We start from the raw sequence: 21771 nt of genomic DNA on the forward strand, positions 1-21771 counted from the left end.
TTTCACAATGTCTTAGGGAATGGGTGCTGCATAACAAACAGTGACATCACATAAGTACTATTTTATGTCATGCATTACAAATTTCACAGCACAAGGCCTACTTTTAAAAAAAAGTGTACTATTTTAAAATGTAAACCAACCAAACCAACCAGACTTGGCAAAAATAGTTTTTACTACCGTACAGCAAACTGCCAGGGGTCCTCATCTTTCCAGTTTTTATGTATAATTCGTCCAGATATGTTTTTTTATTAAAAATAATTTCCTTATCCTATTTCCATGTTTTTTTGTGTAAAGATTTCAAAAGGAATCATGCTTTTATTTATTTATCTGCCCCAGCTAATACAGACTAATGCAAGTTTAATCAAAATATTCCACTTCTAGCTGCCAAGAGGCTCCCTGGCTTTGAAAGCAGACATCAAATAACAGGCAGTCTCCTCAACACTCCTGTGTTACCTGGCACCCTGACACAGACAGCTCCTCCTGTTCCAGGACACCGCAAAACACAAGTTCACTGGGTCAATAGGAAAGCAGGGTCATAATGAAGCCTTCGCAAAATAAACCTATAAATCAAGATATAAAATTATCTTTATAGTTAATGTCAACCCTGAAGTGTATTTACTAATTTAGTGAAACCATGGGGATTCAGTTTACAAACATTTTTAATTGTTGCTTGCTGTGTTTTTATAGAAATGTAGAAATAAAATAGAAATAAAGGAAATTTCCTTACCGCAGTTTCAGTATGATTGCCATGCCCACTTTTTTTACCTTGACTAATCCACGGTTTTCTTTTTAACTGTTGCACAAATTAATAAAAGCGCTCTAACTAATAAAACCACCTCTAACACAGTCAATGTTTGTCATTTCATTTTATTTTTAGTATTACTACACAAATAATGTTTTTTTTCCAACTTCAACTCCATACTGGATAATTCATGAGCATCTGTGTACAGTACATTTGAACAGCCTCAGTTTGATTTACTACCCTGAAATTAAATAGCCCACGTTGTTACCACACGTCTTGCGACTTTATTAGAGTAGCCACATGACGTGTCACATGATTGACTGTGCGGTATATAAGTCCTGGGGCTGTTAGAAAGAAAGATGCGTCAGGTTCTGAAGGGAAGTCCGAGCATCTTTATCTGAGGCTGCAGCAGGGAATATAAGGACCACTGTATCACACAAAGAATGGCAAACATCTACAAAGCAACTACTGATCCATCAGGGAAGAAATCAATCAGCCCACACAATGTTAACGTAACATTATTTAGCAGGTTTCATTCCACTTTATGCAGCAAAATTAGTTATATAGGGTGATGCAAAACGTTCGGCCAGAACTGTACTGTAACTGGGACTTTGAACAAGCAGCAACATGTTTTAATTCAGTCTAACCTTTCATTAGCACAAAGGAAATCAACCCGCTTCAGGATGTCACCTGTCATCTGCTACTTCTTTTATAGATGATCCTCACGTGGTAGCCGCACAGATGTTGGTGGCTTTACTTGTCTTGCTAATATGAACTTCTCTGCATGACTGTATCTATTTATAGGTTCCTTTAAAAAATACAAAGATGGAAGGCATTGCAAAATTTTTCACACAGTATAATATGCCTGTCTGCTTGACTACTCTAAATCAGATGACTCTGCAAAAGATTCATATTGGGTCATTCTGCGCAAGTGTATTTGGAAACAACAATATTTGCATTGCCAACTTGTTTAGCAAGCCACTAGAAATGTATTACCATATATGCAAAGCTAAAAAAAAAAAAAATTGTACTGTACTCCAATGTACATTACCACAGCAAGGTTTGTAATAGTAGCCCTTCATTTAAAACATTGGAAAGTGTGTCACTGTAGAAGGGGTAAATACTGCGGACATTGTATTTTATGGTTTATTCCCCCTTTACTCTAAGTACAGCTCTGGCAATGTCATGTATTACAATCCTAGCAATCTAAATCACTGCAAGCATGGACTATGCCTAGGCAGGGCTTACTTGCAGCCCCGCTTGTGTCATCTCCTCTCTGCAGGTACAGACTACAGTCTCTAATCCAGCACCAGAGTCAGAGACAGTCCAGGTGGTTACAGGCTGGCTGGCAAGTGTGGGAAAAATGCACAATGAAAACCTGACGCCAAGTCACTACAACTTCAGCAACCCTCGAAATCGACCAGAACAAATATTGGACGGGGCAGATAATAGGACACTCTGCTCTGGAATTTTAGCACCTACAATGTTATGTGCCAATGGACAACATAGTCAGACAGCAAGTTTCGAAAGCAAGAGAAGGATGGTGTGAAGTCTGTTCAATTGGGTTCTGTTCAGCAATGCAGCAACCCTTAGTCTGGACAAGGGTGCATATGTACAGGTCACCAAAACCAACATCTGATGTATGTAGCATCTCATTACAAATTCCTATAGTTATATGTTCCATATAGTCATCAAATATGGACAAACAGTTGCCAAGATATAGCCTTCAGTAGCTCAGTCAGTTTGATGTTAATGTACCTTGGTATACATTTACATTAAGAGCAATGATGTCTTGTAAAAAATTACCCTGCAGGACCAGGATTCTAATTAAGGCTGTAGGTTCCTAAAACAACATTGTTTTCTACTAAACCTTTAACCTAAAAAGCTATTTTTGTTATGTGATGTTTTACCCACTTTTGAAATGCTGCTCCCTTTTGCACAGAAAGAGTTACAGCTCAGGACTAGCATGTTTATCAAAGCAAATGTTTAATGAGCTTCTTGAAAAATGATGCTTTATCCCATCCAACTGAAAAAATATAACCAAAGTTGTACATTCACTGACCTTCAGTCATGTTTCCTCAAGTGAAAAAATCAAAAAGTTAAATCAACAGAAGGTAGATTAACCATTTTATCTCTATTAAGAGCTGTCTTTATTAAACATTAAGAACTACATCTCGTCGCGGTTCACTGCCAAAACTACCAAATGCATGTGCACAACCATGTCATGTCTGTACAAAACCAATATTTAGCTTCCTGTTAGAATACTGTAGCAAATGCTTCACAAAACATCACACAGCAGCAGAAGGAAAGGCTTTGGGTTAAGCAGCAGTTCAATCCCCCGTAGGAGGTGAAGTCAACAAGTTCATATATAGAAAAATACCGATTTATCACCGGATTTATATTTTGTTCCGCAGGAAAATGAGGTGTTGATTTAACAGAAGGGGAGTGTGTGGTCCCCTTTAACCTTTGTGCCAACATGTAATGCATGCTTGTTGTCCACTTGTTGAGTCAGTGTGGTCCCCTTTTCACTTGCCTTTCTCCGTTAACAGTCCCTTCAGAGAACAATACACTGGGTACGAACACTGAATCTGTTCTCTCTCGACAGGTTCTGCAAATAGGTTTCCAGCAAAAACAAAATACTTGCCTTTAACTTTTACTTCGCTCAACTTCAAACTGAAAACTACAAGAAACAAAAGTATTGGCTAATGCCGCCTTCACTTCTAGTGGATATATGAGTTGGTTCTGCCACTACTGAGATTACAATTAAGCCCTGTGTGTCTGAATAATTCTTGATTTTCCTTTTTTTATTCCCATTTGGGAAGTTCTGGGCTGGTGTTGGCAACTGAATAAAATGATCCTCTGAAAGGCGAAACCACATTTTTGTCTTGGTTTGATTTTAAGCAATTCATCATGCATCAAAGCTTAAGTATAAATCGCAAGACTGAATTTGTCAAAAATGTGTCTTATTTTATACAGCTCCCTCGTGTCCAGCCACATTGAAATCATATGTTATTTTATTTATTTTTATTTTTTTTTACTTAACTCCCAAAACAAAAGTGTGTATTTATGTTTTGCATCAGTGAAAATCAAACAGCTACAATGGGCTAGATTCTCAAAGCTTTTTAATCCAAACGCCAATTATAATAATTCTAAAATGAATACAAAAAAAAAAACAACAACATAGGACTACTTACTTGGAACCCTTAGTCTGGGTTGTTTATATCTGGTTTGTTAACTTTACTGTGTGCATTTTGCCTTTCTGGAAGAACCACACTAATGATGACTTGGAGAAAACAGCTTTCAGAATCTAACCCAGACAATCCTTAAAACAAGGACTAAATCTGCATGAAACAATTAGAACCATAAGCTGCTGAGGACCCCCTATCCAACATACTGTATGCTAAGCAGGGTCTATGTAACTGTGCACTTTTCTTATGTAGTAATGGTACGAAAATCACATACATCCAAGTAATATCAATTTATAATATAAATTATAAATAGTGTCTTCGACTTCTCTTTAGAGAACAAAAATTAAAATGAAACTGACTGGAATGTGTGGTTAACTACAGCGTTAGGTGACTACAAATTGCTATTACTTTACTTGAACTGGTAATGAAAGCTTCAGCTGAACAGAAGCTGGAAGCAGTATCAAATTTGCAAAGAGAACACAAGGAGAATAAAATAGAAGCACCCGTTGATCCAGACACTGCGAGAGCATGCTAGTCCTGTATGACAGGTTTCCAGTAACCTGCTCAGGGAGCCGTTGCTTGAAGTGCTTCAGCTTTCTTAACCCTAACGGTATGGTTTTGCCTGAAGCGCAGGTGAATGAAGCGTATCTAAAAAGTTTCCGATTGAAGACCAGTTTGAACAAAACAAATATGGTTCAGTGTATTTTGATTATTTTCTTAACATTTGCGTAGTTTGAATTTTGAATCTCATGGAAGACGTTGGGTGACCTGGACACACATTTCTGTATGGAGCACCCCAGTACTTCTTGGGGATATGAGAGCAGTAACCATGCCCAACCTTGGCATCTCTTTTTGACCTGCAATATTGCCCTGCCTGCATCAACTGTGCCAAACAGAGTGGTGATTTTAATACACAAACTACTGCTCACTGGTGGCTGTGATAGTTGGAACACCTGCTTCTAGAAGTGAAAGGCTAGTGCATTGACCCACTGGATCTTAGTAATTTTAGTATAGATTGTTTTGCATCAGTGTGCAATGCCAGCAGCTTCATGGACTATGGACTAAGAACCACAAACCACACTCTGCCCAAACCTGGACCTCCCAAAGACTGCTTTGACCTAGCATTGCTATCTTTAAACAGCTGCTGCTGCTGTTGTTGTTGTTGCCTCATGGTTTTGATCATTTGTAATCACCACAGGATTGCAGTTTTGCTGTGCGAGGCATCTTTGCATAAGAGCACATTTTGTCCTTTTTTCTTCCAAGAGTCTGTGATCTCTACTTGAAACTGCTACCTAAAAAAAGCTCTGTGGTTTTCACAAAGAGCAAAACATCTGCCACCATAAGACACACCTGCTCTTAAAACACCAGTCGCAACTTGCAGCTAAAGTGATTTCTGGAGCACTAAAAGCAGTGCAATTGATCCATATAGTAATGGAAACAGACAGGAGATAGAAAGTCACTGTTAAAAGTCTTAGGTGTATTCATTCACATCTGATGGAAGAGGTCGGCAAGGAGAAGACAAAGACTGTAATAGAAATCAACTTTAGGAAATACTGGACTCATTGACTGCCATTGGCACTGACTAGGTCACACACAGCCTGAACAAAAAAAAAATCTTACCGTGCATGGATTTTTAAGAGTAGCTTCAACTGCTTTTTAATGATGATTGCAATCATTTCGGAGGAGCACATAGCATAGTGTATAGTATAGTATAGTTTGAAATGAGGAAATTAAACACTAGGAAGGTCAGAGGTCCAGAGCCAGCCAGTTAATTTAGCTAAATGCTAGATCTAAATAATAACCCTTTAATAATTCAGCGCCATTCAGAATGACAGCTAACATTGTATATGAGGCAGCTGCTACTTCTAGAATAATCTCTTTCATTGCAACAAGTTTCTTCTGATAATTTTCCCTCAAAAGATGATTTTTTTTTTTTTACGTTGCCATGAAACGCAGAGAAAAGTAAAAAATAAATAAATAAATAAATAAATAAAAAACCTAGATCAAATAATAGGTCAAATAATACTCAAGACAAGGTGTAAAGAAAGATTTTAACCCTTTCATGCATGGCAGCCTCATATGGGGAGGGCTAGTCTTTCTATAGGGACATACGGAAGACACAAATGCATGATGACCATTTATGAGGATGTAATTTTCCCCCCCTACAAAGCAATAGAGAAATACATATTTATTTTGTGTCCAAAACTACTTTTTTCAGCTATTTTTTAATGTCATGCATGACAGCATTAAGCACACCTCTGATTTTGTAATATGTGCTGCCTCTACATAAAATGATGTACAAACTCACTTTAAATAAAAAGTGGATTCGAACAATGCAGCTGCAGAATGTAAACAAGGCACCCACAGCTATGACATGTTCAGAAATGCCCATAGGTCAAGGAATTAGCCCACATGGCCTACAGCATATGAAGCAATAAGTAACAGGAAGCAGCACTTTTATTTATTTATTTTTACCTGGCACTGTGTTATGGAAATGGATCGTAAAGCCTCAGTTATCACAATCTTCTTCAATTTAACTGCTGAAGACCAATGAATGCATTTTGGATACAGGCGCATGTCCAATTCCCAAATACACTTTCCTTCCTGTATCTGTTTACTAGATCTTTGCTTTCTTAACTGACCTCTTCTCGATGTCAATATTTTGTTATCAGGGGCACACTACCAAGTAGCCGACGCACACACTTGCGAGAACGCTTTGAAGGCTTGCCACTTCTAAAGCCATTTAAAAAAAACACTGGGGTGTATTAATTAACCTTCTACTCCCTCCTTAACCTTCCCCCTCTTCCTTCTTCTCCTCCAAAATTACAGACATCTGCAAACTCTTCACTACCTTACCTCCTTCTCCACCCACCCCGTTCTCTGCTCACTCACTCCCCATCACCGTCTGCAACTCCTACTATTCTACCCTCCTTCTCGCCCCTCTTGGGCCACGATCTCTGCTCCCTGCTCCACAGCCATAAACCCACCCAGTCTGCTCTGGAACCCCTTCCCACTCACCTCTTCCAGGCTGCTGCCCCCCCCCCCCCTACTCAACTCCCTTTAATCTCATCTCTTCTCAACACCTCTCTACTCTCTGGCTATTTCCCCTCTGGCTTCAAACAGGCCCACATCACCCCCATCTTAAAAAAAAAAAAACATCCCTGGATCCCTCATCCCTCCAGAACTACTGTCCTGTCTCTTCTCCCGTTCCTCTCAAAAACCCTTGAGCAAGCGGTACACTGCTAGCTCTCTGCTTTCCTCTCAACACATTCTCTGCTCAACCCTCTGGTTTTCACCTGGCACACTCCACTGAAACTGCTCTTCTCTCTGTCACTAACTCTGTACTCTCGGCCCGTGCCGCCTCCCTCTCCTCTGTCCTAATTCTCCTCGGCCTCTCTGCAGCCTTTGACACGGTTGACCACTCTATTCTCCTGTCCTCCCTCGCTGACCTGGGACTCTCCAGCACTGCTCTTGCCTTGATCTCCTCCTACCTCAAAACTGGGTGTCCTGGCATGGCTCACCCTCTGTCTCTAGCTCTCTTTCGACAGGAGTCCCCCAAGGCTGAGTCCAGGGACCCTGTCCTGTTTCCTCTCTACACCCACTCCCTGGGTCCTTGTATCTCCTCCCATGGCTTCTCGTATCATCTCTATTCTGATGATGATGCCCAGATCTTCCTCCCCTTTCTCCCCTCTGACCCCGACATTTCCTTCCATATCTCGAACTGCCTCTCGGCCATCTCCTCCTGGATGCACTCAGATCACCTCAAACCTCTCCAAGTCAGACCTCCTTTTCTTCCCCCACAACACTGATCTCTCTATCTCTATTCCTCTTGAATCCACAACCCTCTCTCCGTCCTCATCCACCAAGAACCTCTGTGTCAAACTCGATCTCTCCCTCTCTTACTCTTAGCACATCTCTATTTTGTTATGCTCCTGTCGCTTCTTCCTCAGCAAAATACGCTTAATTCGCCCCACCTCACCGACTACTCCACACAGCTCCTAGCTCAGACTTTGGTACTGTCCCGATTTGACTACTGCAACTCCCTCCTGGCTGGCTTCCCTGCCTATGCCATCCACCCACTCCAGCTCACCTTGTCTTTTTTCTTCCTCGTTTCTCCCATGCTACACCGCTGATCTTTGTACTGGCTCCCTACTACTAGCATCCACTTTAGAACTCTTGTACTCGCCTAACGCGATCTTGACCTTTCTGCTCCCTCCTATCTCAAGACTATCATTTCTCCCTACACCCCCTCTTGCCCCCTCTGCTCCTCCAGCACTGGCAGATTAGCTGTACCCACCCCTGCTTCCAGAGCCCACTCCTTCTCCACCCTTGCTCTTCAGTGGTGGAACGACCTACACATGGATATCATGACTGCTCAGTCCCTGACCACCTTCTGGTGCCTCCTCAAGACACACCTGTTCAGACAGCATCTGTAAACCTCACAACTCTCGACTATACTGGATTGCAGTACCAGTATTGCATCAGCTTGTACTTGCACTGAACTGCTCCATACCTTGCAATATTCTACAACTGCTCTTAATTATAACTACTTCCTGTATCTTGTATTTGACTTTACTCTTACAGGTATCCGTATTCATGTTACTTGTAATTGCTCTTACTTGAAATCATTCTCATCCATTCCTCATACTTACTACGTGCTCATACTGGACTTCACTCCATATAAGCAAATGTTTTTCATATAAGTTAACTGCTCTTAATTATTTATCGTAGTCTCTATTTTTTGCTCTTATTTGAATTTGATCTTTTGCCATGATTTTATTGTACTTTACAACTGCTCTTATCTGTAATGTGATATTTTACAATGCGATACTTTGTACTGTGATAGTTTGTAACAGTTGTAAGTTGCCCTGGATAAGGGCATCGGCTAATAAATAAATAAATAATAGATACCAAACACAGACACAACTATTTTATGAGGAGATAGCTAATTAAAAGTATCAAAGCTGAAGCAGTTCCTCTAACATCTCCAGATGCTGCGACCTTGTTTGCCTTGACCTATGGCTGCACTGTGCTTGTGCACAAGACCAGCTTGACTTAGTTAACACTGTTTGGATGAATGACAACCTGACAGAATCATGCTTAATTTAGTTAGTTGTTCCCCTGAAGGGTCCCTTTGTACTTTAATAAATAGCACAATAATCCCAGTGTTGCAAAATTCAGATCTTAAGGTCATTAACTCTTTGTAGGTTAAGATGTTTTATATCATGTAAAACACTTATTTAATAAAGACAATATATTCTATATATATATATATATATATATATAATATATATATATATATATATATATATTATATATATATATATATATATATATATATTATATATATATATATATATATTATATATATATATACACATACTAGAAACTAGCCACAGGGACGGTGTTAGAACGCTGGCCAAAACTGAGTAGTTTAACTACAAAACATCTGCTAACCTTTCACAGTCATAAAATAAAATTGGCGCAATTCTATACACACACACACTTAAAAAACACATTCTTTCAACGATAAAAAAAATCCCTAACACAGATAATGTGTTTACCCTACCAAGTTTCTGCTTTGTTTACACATGTTTTCAAGTGCCAAATTAATCTCCTACTTTTTTTGTATTAGGAACATAACATTATCAATTAGGCGTTTAAAATCAAACTACTGCATTTGCTTCCATTAAGAAATCCCAGAGTGAATGTAAACAATGCAATTCATCAAGGCTTTGTATCAGTATAACACACTGTCAAGGAAAAAGCTGCAATATGGTTTGAATTGTAATCAGTTCAATACTCCCCCCCCCCCCCCCCCCCACAACAGCACACACTTACTAGTTCTGTTTAGCTTTTTTGCTGCTTTTGTCATAATATTTACAGCATGCCTGTGCCCAATATTCTTGCTATTAAAGACAGTAGATATGTTGACTAGGGCATTGTAAAAGGTTTAAACACAAATTAGCAATGCATTCTTAGTGCAGAATGGTATGGGGAGTCTATTTTTATATGTGCAAGGAATACAACAAAAAACAGTAATTAACTCTCACAGAATGGATATCAGCTTGTACCTATCGTAATTCTTATATTATGCATATATTGAGCTTTCTCCATTCACATAAAAAACATGCCATACATGCTGTCAGCAATCATATAATTCTTAAACATTCATTCTCACACACTGATGTGATGCCACTATTACAATCCAGTACAAAGCCTACAAATAGTAGGTGTGTCTTAAAGCTGTTGGGATTGACTAAGGAGCTCTCAGAGGGTTCATTTAAAGTCGATTGCCTGTGGCTTTACAGCAGTCTTACTTAATATTTTTATTAGATTCACACCAAAATAAAGGCCATGTGTGGTTCTGAAAGCTAGTTTATCATAAACTTCTTTATAACCGTATAATGGGTTTCACTGTCTATTTAGTTTTCTACTGTAATTCTGGATAAACCTGCATAAGCTTTAATGTGTAACCCATTTGAAGATCAGGACACTCCATTTTGTAGGCCTCAAATCAATTTGTTATTAGCTCTAAAGGTTTTCTGAGAATGGATCACTTGGGATCCTTATATTCTCATTTGTTCATTTATTCAAAATGGTAGGAAAACTTCACAACTTCACATCCTCTGCATTGGGCTCTGTGAGTTTTCCACTATTTGGGTTTTACAAATTTCTGGGCCCCTTCCCTAAACAGTGTCATTTTTAAGAGGTTTTGCTAAGAAGTGTAATAAAAGTTTTAAAACAATAAGAGTCAGTTTTTATTTATTTTTATTTAACAATCGTCATGCTTAATAGCTAAAAAGAAGCACTAGGTCTAGAAGAATAAAGTTTATGAAATTCAGCTGCTTCTGTATCAACACTTTGGCAGACTGAAACAAAGACGTTTGACTGGAATCAGAGTACACAGTACGAACCCTTTAAGAGAGCAGGATTTCTATTCCGGTGTCCAGGAAATTACTTAAAGAAAAAAAAATACTACAGTAACCTCACACAGTATTGCCACTCAGTATTTTTTTAAAGGAATAAAAACATATGTTAATTTTAACACTCTGAACCGCCAAAAAAAAATGATAATAACAACAACAACAACTAAGGTCTCTTAAGTATTCTCATGTCGTCTGCTTCTACGTTTTATAACATGAATGTATTCTGTGTAATTATCTAAGAACACTAGGAAATGACATTGGCTGTTCTGGGGGTATAGTAACAGGTGGCAAAGATGTTTTTTTTTATTATTTAGTTTTGTTTCTTCTCAATTCTCATTCAAGCAATAACACCACCATTGCAGGTGTTCTCTGCGTGTCATAGCACATCACTGGGCTTTGTTGTTTTCACCTGTGTCCATCTCACACCTGTTTCTGCTGCCTCTGATTAAGGATTGCCACCTATTCATCTTCCCTACTGGTGTGTGCGGCAGCATGAGCAGCAATCGTAATGACATCAGGAAAGGACACGAGCCGGTAGGAGGCTGTTCTGGGGTGTTTCTGGGTTGTTATGTGTTCTGTTATTTCATTAGTTAGCTAGTTGTGTATTGTACATGTTTACAATTCTTCATTTGCCTTTATATGTCTGCTGTGTCTTCACCTGCCATTTCTGTCCGTATCCTTATTTTTCTTTTTCCTTCTATAAGAAACATTTTACATTTTTTTATTTTCACATATTTTTTATATATGTTTCATTTCTGTAAGTTGCTTTGGATAAAAGTGCCTGCTAAATTTCTGCTTATTATATATTATATATATATATATATATATATATATATATATATAATATATATATATATATATATATATATATATATAACTCTCGGTTGCTCAAAGGTTGTAACCCCATACATTTCGGTATATAAACATATATTTGTCAAGGGAAAGTTTGGTTGGAAAAAAAAAAAAAAAAATTGAGATATTTATAGGCTTTTGAAGGCATGGAAACCGCATATTTATTTCTCTGTAAATTCACTATATAGTTAATGATGTAACAATCTACTGTTCCTTTTTATACATTTAAACCTTCAGGCATATAATACATTCTCTACGTATTTAACCACCAGGATTCATTTAACTGAAATCCTAAACACCACCTGTTGCTTAGCATGCTCTTGTTTTGCAATACCCTTTCAAGAAAAAATAGTCCCCATGTCTATAAAAGGTGTACTCTGCAATTACAATACAAAACAATAGCCATGCTGTCTGCCTAGGTAGGGTTTCAAATGATTAGACAGACATTTGGTACTTGGAGTACCACCAATTACACCGAAATAGTCCTACAGGAACTAACCTTCAAGCTGAAGGTTTATAAACATTGCCCAAAAGAGAAGCCACGTTGTTCTAAATGGCTTTTGGAATGCCTCCAAGATGTGCTCCATTAGTGTCCTAAGGTTTAATTTGAGGAAGTATAGATGCTTGGAAATGTATAAATTGCCCTCTGAGAAGCTTTTAAACAGCCCAGGAGCAGGGGGGCTTCACACGACTCTGGTGTGCAATGCAATTTGGTGCTGTGTGACACCCATAGTTAAAACTAATATTAATCCTTGCAAAGAGCAAACTGAGAAATAGATGATTATTGAGGGCAGCACAGGAAAGAAAAGCGGGAGTGAATGTAAATCTCCCTTACAGCTGCTTCTTTTGGGAATTTCTAAATCTGCAGTTCTGGTTTGATAAGACTAAGGGAGTACTTTGGTTTGTCTCCCTGTAAAAAAATAAAATCCTTCCTGAGAAGCAGCATCTTTAGCTGGGCCTGGCAGCAACCAGCACCAATGGAAAACTCAATGGAAGCTCCCAAAGTTAGCAGTGGGTTTGAATAATTTCTTCACAAAACTAGCTGCAACAGAGAGGATGAGATTCACAGGTCATTCTTTAAACCCACCACACACACACACACTGAGCGATAGCTAATGATCTTTATATTTTTATCAATGTCAACTTACTTTTGTAATATGGGTTTTAGAGCCATTGGTCCAGTCAAAGAGAATTTGTTGTTGATATGCATGATCTACAAATATTTAGCACTATTCCAAATGCTTCATGTAGACTGTGAGGCGGAGAGGGTACCCCTTAAAAAAAATAAAAAAAAAAAACATTTGATGGGGTCACAGAAAGGTTTACCCGGTATAGGAACAAAGTCAGAGTGGGATTGAGTTCTGACTGTCCAAAGTTGTGATCTTCCAGGGTATTACAAAGAGAGCAATGGAGTAGCTCTGGCATAACCTAATGGGAAATGGCATCATCAAATCTGAGCAGATGTGAATTTGGTGTGAATATGGGCCCCCTTGTAAATCAATGTGCTTTTAAAAATAATGTACCTCGCAGTTTCTTTCTAGTTTTACATTTTACAACTATTCTCTAAAATGTTTACTTTGCTCTCACAATAGGGCCGTATACCACAGCTTTAAAATAAAAACAATGCATGTATGGCAACAGTGCCATATAAATGACTCATCTAATATGTAAAATCAATCTGGAGTTGAAATATATACTTACACAAGTTGGGCGTTTTAGAGAAGCTTTGGACTGCAGCCTCACCCTCTGTGGCATCATCACATCATCCTGCTCAAACAGAAAATCATTTTACATTTTTACACTTTCAGACTTTCCATGTGCAGCAGATATGAAGACACCACCTTAATTCTGATAGCAGCACAGAAAGAAAGTGTGTGAGGCTTAGGAACACAATAAATTAACTTCCTGTGTAGCCCTCCTCAAAACTGCAGCACAGGAAGTTGATTTTATTATGTGGTGGAAGGACAAATTGAAAAACAATATTATTTGTTTATTTAGCAGACACCTTTATCCAAGGCAACTTACAACATCATGCATTATGCATCAGCTGCAGAGTCACTTACAACAACATGTCATCCGAAAGACAGAGCACAAGGAGGTTTAGTGACTTGCTCAGGGTCACACAGTGAGTGAGCTGGGCTTTGAACTAGGAACCTCCTGGTTACAAGCCCTTTTCTTTAACCACTTGACCACACAGCCTCCAATTATGACAACATGTTTCAAGTAAAAAAATAAATAAATAAAAGTTTGTTTAACAGACTACAGCTTTATGTTTTCTATGGAACACCAAAAAGAAACACAGACTACAGGCAGCCAACGAGAAGCCTGAGTTTCAGCAGGCAAGGATGTGAGCGCACGGGGGAGTATGTCTGGGATTACAGCAGGGCCTCGGCACCCAAGGCCTACTCCACACTTTATCAGTGGAACCAAAACAAAGAGACTCTTGAAATTGAGTCTAACTCCTTAATGATTACTGGTTCCAAAGTTAAAGATAAAAAAAGGGTATCAAGAAATAATGAGTGCTCTCTTTATTCTTGAGAACCAGAAGCTTCTCAAGGTCATATCTGTATGGAAATAGGAAGCTAAGAGTCTACAATGAACTGCTGGTTCACCAGATGATAAGAAAGTGTACTAACTAAAGCTTGGGCCTGCTCCAGAATGACAGGATTTGGAACATTAACAATGGATTCAGTGCATATTTACTCCTCCTTCTGAAAGACTTGTGCCCCTTCCAATTTAAATTGAAATGTTGTAAATAATACACATGCATTGTAACTGGGAAATTCTGATGGGTCAAATCTTTAAAAACTATATTCAAACATTTACAGACCTTCTCGTTCCATAATTCCATTCAGTTTTTGCACTTTTTATACATTACAGAAATGTCACCTTGCTCAGGCTTTCTCAAAGACCGCCCAACATGTTGTAGATTATTAAATATGCCCAATAATAAACAGATATAAAATGTTATAGCATACCAAGACCTTTAATGATGGTAAACTAGCAGTTCTCTGGTAGATGGGCTTCCCATTATGTCATTCTTGCTTAGTTATGTTATGTTAAATATTATGTTGTTACAGTTTTAAACGGGCCCTAACATCTCCATGAAAGCTGGGACACACTCAATTAGTCTTCCATTAATATGTAAAATCAATTAAAACAAAATATCTACATTAAAAGAACTAATTTACACCGTTATGGCTATCTCCAGTTTTGTTCACCTGCAGTATACCAATGTTAACAATCTTTTTGTTCGTGACTCGGTTGTTTGTACAGAGAAGACTCTAATAGATCCACAGGGCAGTGCTCGAATATCTCTTTCCTTCCAATAAACCCCTCTGATTACTCTGACCCACAGCCTTGCAGTTGTGTCACACAGCGGTTTGTTATGAATGGCAGTCTTTATAGCACACAATGCCAAGATCAATTAGCCAACGCTTCAGCTATGATTGCACTACATTTTTTTTTAATCAAATTACTATAATTCAAGAAACCAGCATAGCAATTGTGCAGAAAAATGGCAATTCTAACTGTCGATTAGGCTATTTTACATAAACAACTTATTTCTAAAAAAAGACAATGTGAGCAGTGGTGATTACACCAATTACAGTATAGCATTTATATTCATATTACACCACATGTATGTAGGTATTTGCATTAACATACTGTCAGTAATTGTTAAGTACACACCCATTTATTATAAAGCACATTTCCTTTATTAGATTCAACACTGTTTTTTCTGCTCTTTGTTATCATTGTGTAGTTTAACATATTTTCTGTAGATCAGCCCTATAGATCTATTTATCTTGTTATTTAGATTTCTTCATGTCATTTTCTGTTTTAATAACTCGGAAGTATAAAAGCACCCCTGTGGCCTCAGTAGAGCTCTCAGAATTATGTCTAGTCCCAAACTCTGACATGGTATTCACACTGCAGTTTTGTAACTGTAAAATATGTCACCAGCATCAATTGTACACTAGCTGTAACATCTTAAAAACTGGCAATCCCTAATGCACAAATAGTAGTTATAGATGTGCATTGGAACAGATTATTTGGCTTTTGACTTTGAATTCCAGTTTCAGTCTAACAAAAAAACACATCTGTTCTTGTGTTTAATTTTAAGTCCCAGTGTATTTCCAGTTCATTATCAATGTCTACCGCTGTCTAAAAATGTCTTGTAGCAACAATAATCATTGACAACCAGCTGGTGAACCCACAAGCTCCTGACAAGCCTTTTTTCACAGTAACCTGATGTCACTTATCTTTGTTTATTGTTTTAAACACTTTTTAATTGAACGAAACACCCACAACGTATGACCTTAATTTTTAACACAAAATAAAACCAAAAACGTTTGCCGTCTCCTGGCTTTAAAACAAAAGGCTCCTGTTTTCACCTAAGGTGCTTATCCTCTGAAACCTCGACCTCACCAAAAGAGAGATCAAATTATACTGCGGTGAGGAGGGGGGGGAGGACACGACAAATGATAAAAATATGCAGGTATCTGCTAATTAGAAGCCATGTTTTCCATTAGGCGGCACACAGCCCTGCCAATTAACAGCACAACGTTTACTGGAAGATGTTGGAAAGAAAGAGGCCCTGTTGTATTCAGAGAGGCTTTCCGACCCCCTCCACCCTCTCCCTAAGCAGGGCCAGATGATTCCTGTCAGTAGTAGGCCTGTGAACTGCATCACCTTCCCAACAGGCAGGCAGTCGGCCTGCACGTGGACTTGTAAACGATCCCCGCTGCTGGAGGCAGGCAGGCAGGCAGGCAGGCAGGCAGGCAGGCGGGCAGGCCCAAAGGGGGCTCAGTTTATGATAATTAATGGTTATTGCTGGATGGACTGCCTAGGAGGCAAAGAAACCATTAGTCTCCTGCTGAGTTCACTAGTTGAGGATTTTAAAAGTAACACACTGCAATGCCTCTAAAGCTTGTTAACGTGCCTATCCTAAAGCAAACAATCTCAATAATTTCCTTAATCTTTCCCCTTTTTGTTCTTTACTTACAGAATTCTCCTACCACCTTTTAAATCTTGGTGAGTTTTTGGGGTTTTTTTTATATCGCGTTTAACTTTAAACATACAACAATGAATTCTGGGGTAAAGCCACAAGCATCAAAGTCGAGTACACAAACATTTTGGTTAACACTTTATTGAGTGATGTTTGCCTGTGAAGTATTTGTGCTCATTAAACTATATATCCATTTTGGGCTACATATGGTATGTACTGTACTTTATTGTTGTTTTATTATTTCACATTCACAGAAGATACTACACATTTTCATTATGAAAAAAAAAAAAAGTAACATGATCTAAACCTAAGCCTGCCAAACAGGACATCCTTTATTGCAGCATATAAATGAGCAAATAAAACAAATCCTACATAACACAGAACTACAAAACAAGTAGAACAAACCTGATGCATGCCTTTATGTGGTCTGAACATACATTGCAGTGATAAAACAACCCACTCTCTCAGGTAAAATTCTGTGCAATATGAACAGGAAGCTGAGTGACAGTTGTGAACCTTATTAGTTCAGAGACAGCACTAAAAGTAGTGGTGGTGCAAATCAGCACTATACACAACTACACAGATCACAGGTGGTCTCAGGATCTTGGAAATAGAAACAAAAAATGAAGATACTATTAAAGACATTTAAGGCAACATTAAAGAGTAAGTCAGTCAATCACTTTTTGTATTTTCTATATTAAAGTGCTGTGCATTTTATTTTTTCCTGCCAAACTGAAAATAAGAGAGAAAGAAACTGACAGCCAAAGAAAAGAGCAAAGAGAATGAATGTGATGTACGATGACACTTTGCATGCGTGTATGATGAAACACAGTTCTGATTAAAAAAATTAAAAATAAAACATTATTGGTAGATGTAAAAGAAATGCAGAGGTCAGGAGAAGCATATCTTCTTGTTTAGGATACAATGACTAAATAAATGCAGCAGTCTCTCAGAATGCAATGCACATGATCTGTTGAATAGGGTGTCTTCCTATCGGTCAAAGACTGCTACATGAAAGGGGCTTCAAATAAATATTTGGACTTGTTCTGTTGTTTATGATACCCCAGGAGGAGTAACAGACACACTTGAAAACTGTCCGCCAATGTCATGGCATTCCTCAGCTATTCTTCAAGGGATCCTTCATTTATAAGAACTAGACCTTCAGGACCACCACCAGCTGATTGCAAGCTCTTAAAAAGTTCACACTTAGCTGGTTTAGCAGGGCCAGTGTGTGTGATCCCTCGAACAGGAGGAGAGGAGGGTCACTGTCCTGTAAACAACAGCAAGCGCAAGCATAAACAGTGCAAACAAACAAGCACTGCACACTGCAAAACAATTCATGCATTTTTCAGATGAGGGACCATCAAGAAAAGATTTAAAACAGCAAATGCTGAATCCTCCAACCGCCCCTGTCCAACATTACCCTTAAAGAGTTAATATCTTCAAATGTCTTTATTTTTTTATATTTCCCTGTGTTATTGTATGGTGCTTGTGATAAAACTGAGTGGGTCTGTTGGTCTCATATTAAGTTATTACCATTTTACACCGCGGTTCTGGAGAACCCTAAGTTCTGGGACTGAAGTCATGTGTCCATGTCCTTTTAATAGGGATTCGAGCTGCTTCTGTGTTCAATATAATACTGTTGGATTTGTTTCTGTTTTCCTCTTTTAATCAAAGCTACTTCAACAGGGGATATTCCACTTCAACTGGAAACAAAACATGTGCTCAAAGCTCCATCACAAAATCAGCCACAAGGCAGCTCCGATTTCAGTCACGAAGGGTTAATTCACAGCACATGTGAGTAGAACATGCGATACTGAAATAACAGATTTGAAATGGTTAAATTTTAATAGCATACCAACAAGAATACAGAGAGAAAGCAGGCCAGTCTGGCCTTTTCATTTCTGAAGCTAATCAATTCTAAGAGGTCGTATTTTATCTTTAATAGGCGCCTTTCTTTTACTGGTTGGTAGTTAATGTGGATCCAGCCTGCCAAGAATAACAAGTTATGGAGGTTACACAAACAACGCAAAAACAGTACTGTGTGCCTAATTGGAAAAAAGGTAGAGTAACGGTTGGGAACTTGCAAATCACAAAGCTTTTAAAAAGGTACCTGAAGCCTTGCTGAATCACTGACCCGTGTTATTTGAGAAAACAAGCCAGCACGTTGTCTTTTTTCTGTTCTAACTTTATAGGGAAATAGTGTATCTGTTTCATGAAGTAAGTAAAGTGAACTATATTACCAGATTAAAATTAAAAAAGAATGCCATGTCATCAGTGGCACCGGATCTCTCCAGAACAGTGTCTCTTACAGGCACCTTTGTGACGTTTACCTTGGCAATGCAATATTAAATCAGAACCAAAACTCTCCATTTCTACTTATCCAGGTTATAACCTAAGCAGGAAATAATAGATACAAAATGTCAATTAAAATGGCCAGTGCTTGATTATGTGATCACACATTCTGCTGCTCTAAGATTCTGTATTACCACAGAGATCTACAAGTACACAATATATAAGTACTTCTGAGGAGTTTTTAAATGATCATTAACCACTGTGGTTCATTTTTATGAACATCTGATAACAAGCACTTATGCCCCTTATCATCAATACTGGACAAGATGCTGAAGATTAATACAGAAGCTTTCAAAAGCCAAACCAGTCTGAGATCAGAACTCACCATGGCTTAGGTTAATATAAATAACATATTATTCTACCATAGTGACAACTTTGTATTGCATTGTTTACACAAACTCTCGTGAAGCATTAACGCAAGACTTGTATGGTCAAGGCAATGGACTAGATACAGTTTAATTGGGGACGTGCTTGTAGTTTTATTTAAACCACAAGCACATATCATACTTTATTATGATTTTTAGGCCAAAATGAAATTTGCTGCATTTTAAATGAAAGGAAACATATGAATGTTAAGAAAATTAATAGTTTAGAGGGGCTTACATTGAAAGCCATATGACAGACCTTTATAAATGTCACCATTACTGCCTAAATATTTTTCTTTATGAAGTAAACTTATCTTAAAATGCACTTTAAATATACTGCATTTGATGTGACATGACTTGTGTTTTTTACCTCTCAAAAAAAAAAACGTCTTTAGATATTATACCAAATTACTTCAGGCACTCCAAACTAACTACAGTGCATCTTTCTGCTTTTTTTAAAAAAAAAAAAAAAAAAAAAAAAAAAACAGAGTACTGTTAAACTTAGGAGAAGCATCTTAAATTGCTTGAAAAACTAAATGACCTTAACTCATACTCCTAATGCTCATGAAGTAATGGGATGGCAGAACTCTGATGAGGTTACGGGCCAATGACTCATTAATCCACCAAGATACTCTACCCCTCCCTTCCCCCTGGGATAGTGTAAGAAATTCAATGTGTAACTCAATCATTACATTAATGTTATGATGGGAATATGGGTTTGGTTATGAAAATAAACCTTAAGCAATCATCACAAGGTCATCAAATTTCCTACAAAAAGACCTTCAGTGCCAAAGGCACTATTCTCCTTGTGGCACAGCACAGCACTGCATGTTTAATCTCTCTGAAATCTGCAATCTCACATGACTGTGCTATTCAATGCAAGCTTTCTTGTATAAAACGAATGTCCAGGTTTGTGGGTGTGGGAAGTGGAGGTGCAAACAGTGGAGGCACTTAAAGGCTTTTGATGCCATAGTAACTACACTCATTTATTCTTATTTAAATCTCGTAATGTGCTTATAATGTCATTTACTACATAGTTAATGATATAACAACCTATTTTTCCTTTCTATTTAAACCATCAGGCATTATGGTATTGAGTCTATTTATCCATGTATTTCCCTTTATCCTTCTATATTAACCACAAATCAAGAAAACTTAAAAACTTACTGGGCTTATAATAACAATGCATTGACATAGATATATAGCCAGTATCTTCATTAAAATACATTCTTAGTAGAGAAGGGTTGGTTCTCCCCTGGGAACAACTGATTTATTCTGTTCCCCTATTATTGCAATATAGGCGCCCTATAAACTAAAGATGTTGATGTTGTTCTGAAATGGAGAGAACGTACTGTATTGCCACTACGTACCGCGGCTTGGCAGACTAACATGTCAGACTTCTGTCTCCCTTAACTTACACGTTTAACAGCCATGCGCAGCACAACTGATCTAAAACCAAGCTGATTATGCCCAGCCAAAACACTAACAATATCTCAAGACAATGTCTCTGAGTTTAGTAGTCGACTTGCCTACTGGCACTTAAAACATGACAGTGTGGTGTCAGCTGTGATATCCCAAAATATCTTGCTAATTCTTTTCATCCAGAAATATAAAACACTAAATGGTTAACTAGGTCGTAATGGTAGAAGAGGTTGAGAAAGAACTCTAGTTGAAATGTTGGTCACAGTTTTTGTATACGTTTCTTAAACATAGATGACTATTTGTTAATTGCTTTGTATTTTACCCACAAACAACAACAATAACAAACATTTAAGTTAATTTTGCTCAACTGTATCATATATGTCCAAGAACTACATGAAAAAAAACACTACTTGATAGTTCTGTCAAAAATGGACCCCTCTAAATAATGTTAAAGTACTATTATGTAGTATTTGATATGTTTTTTTGTTTTGTTTTGTTTTAATTCGGGTCAATGAGAGAGTTAAGTCAAGTACAGTATGAAATACATACTTTTTAATATAGCTTCTGCTCCTCAAAAAGGAATGATGCTTGTAAGGCAACAGCATTCTTAAACATGTCTCTTACCGCTACCATTACATATTTAAATGTCAAACAAATGAAAAGGTACTGCATCAAACACAATATCGGTCCATTTCAACTCAAGCAGCTTTGATAAGTGTGTTGTCTTCAAAGAGAGCAGCCGTCAAAAGCTGTGAAGTTGCATTCAGAATATTTAGCAAGTCTCTTCACAGATGCCACTTGTAGTGCACAAACAGTCGTATCTGTTGAGTATCTGTGACATTTGACAAAAACCCTCTGGGACTTTGCACACTTTGAAACATGGGCCCTTAACATTTTTTATGCCTCCCCA

The 21771-nt window shown here is 37.9% G+C and overlaps 1 pseudogene; it reads right to left on the reverse strand.

Annotated features, from left to right (window-relative positions):
* LOC121295927 overlaps positions 1-21771 on the reverse strand; it is an 84648-nt pseudogene that overhangs the window by 59271 nt on the left and 3606 nt on the right.

Source organism: Polyodon spathula, chromosome 20 (assembly GCF_017654505.1).
Source record: "Polyodon spathula isolate WHYD16114869_AA chromosome 20, ASM1765450v1, whole genome shotgun sequence".
NCBI classification, from domain to species: Eukaryota; Metazoa; Chordata; class Actinopteri; order Acipenseriformes; family Polyodontidae; genus Polyodon; species Polyodon spathula.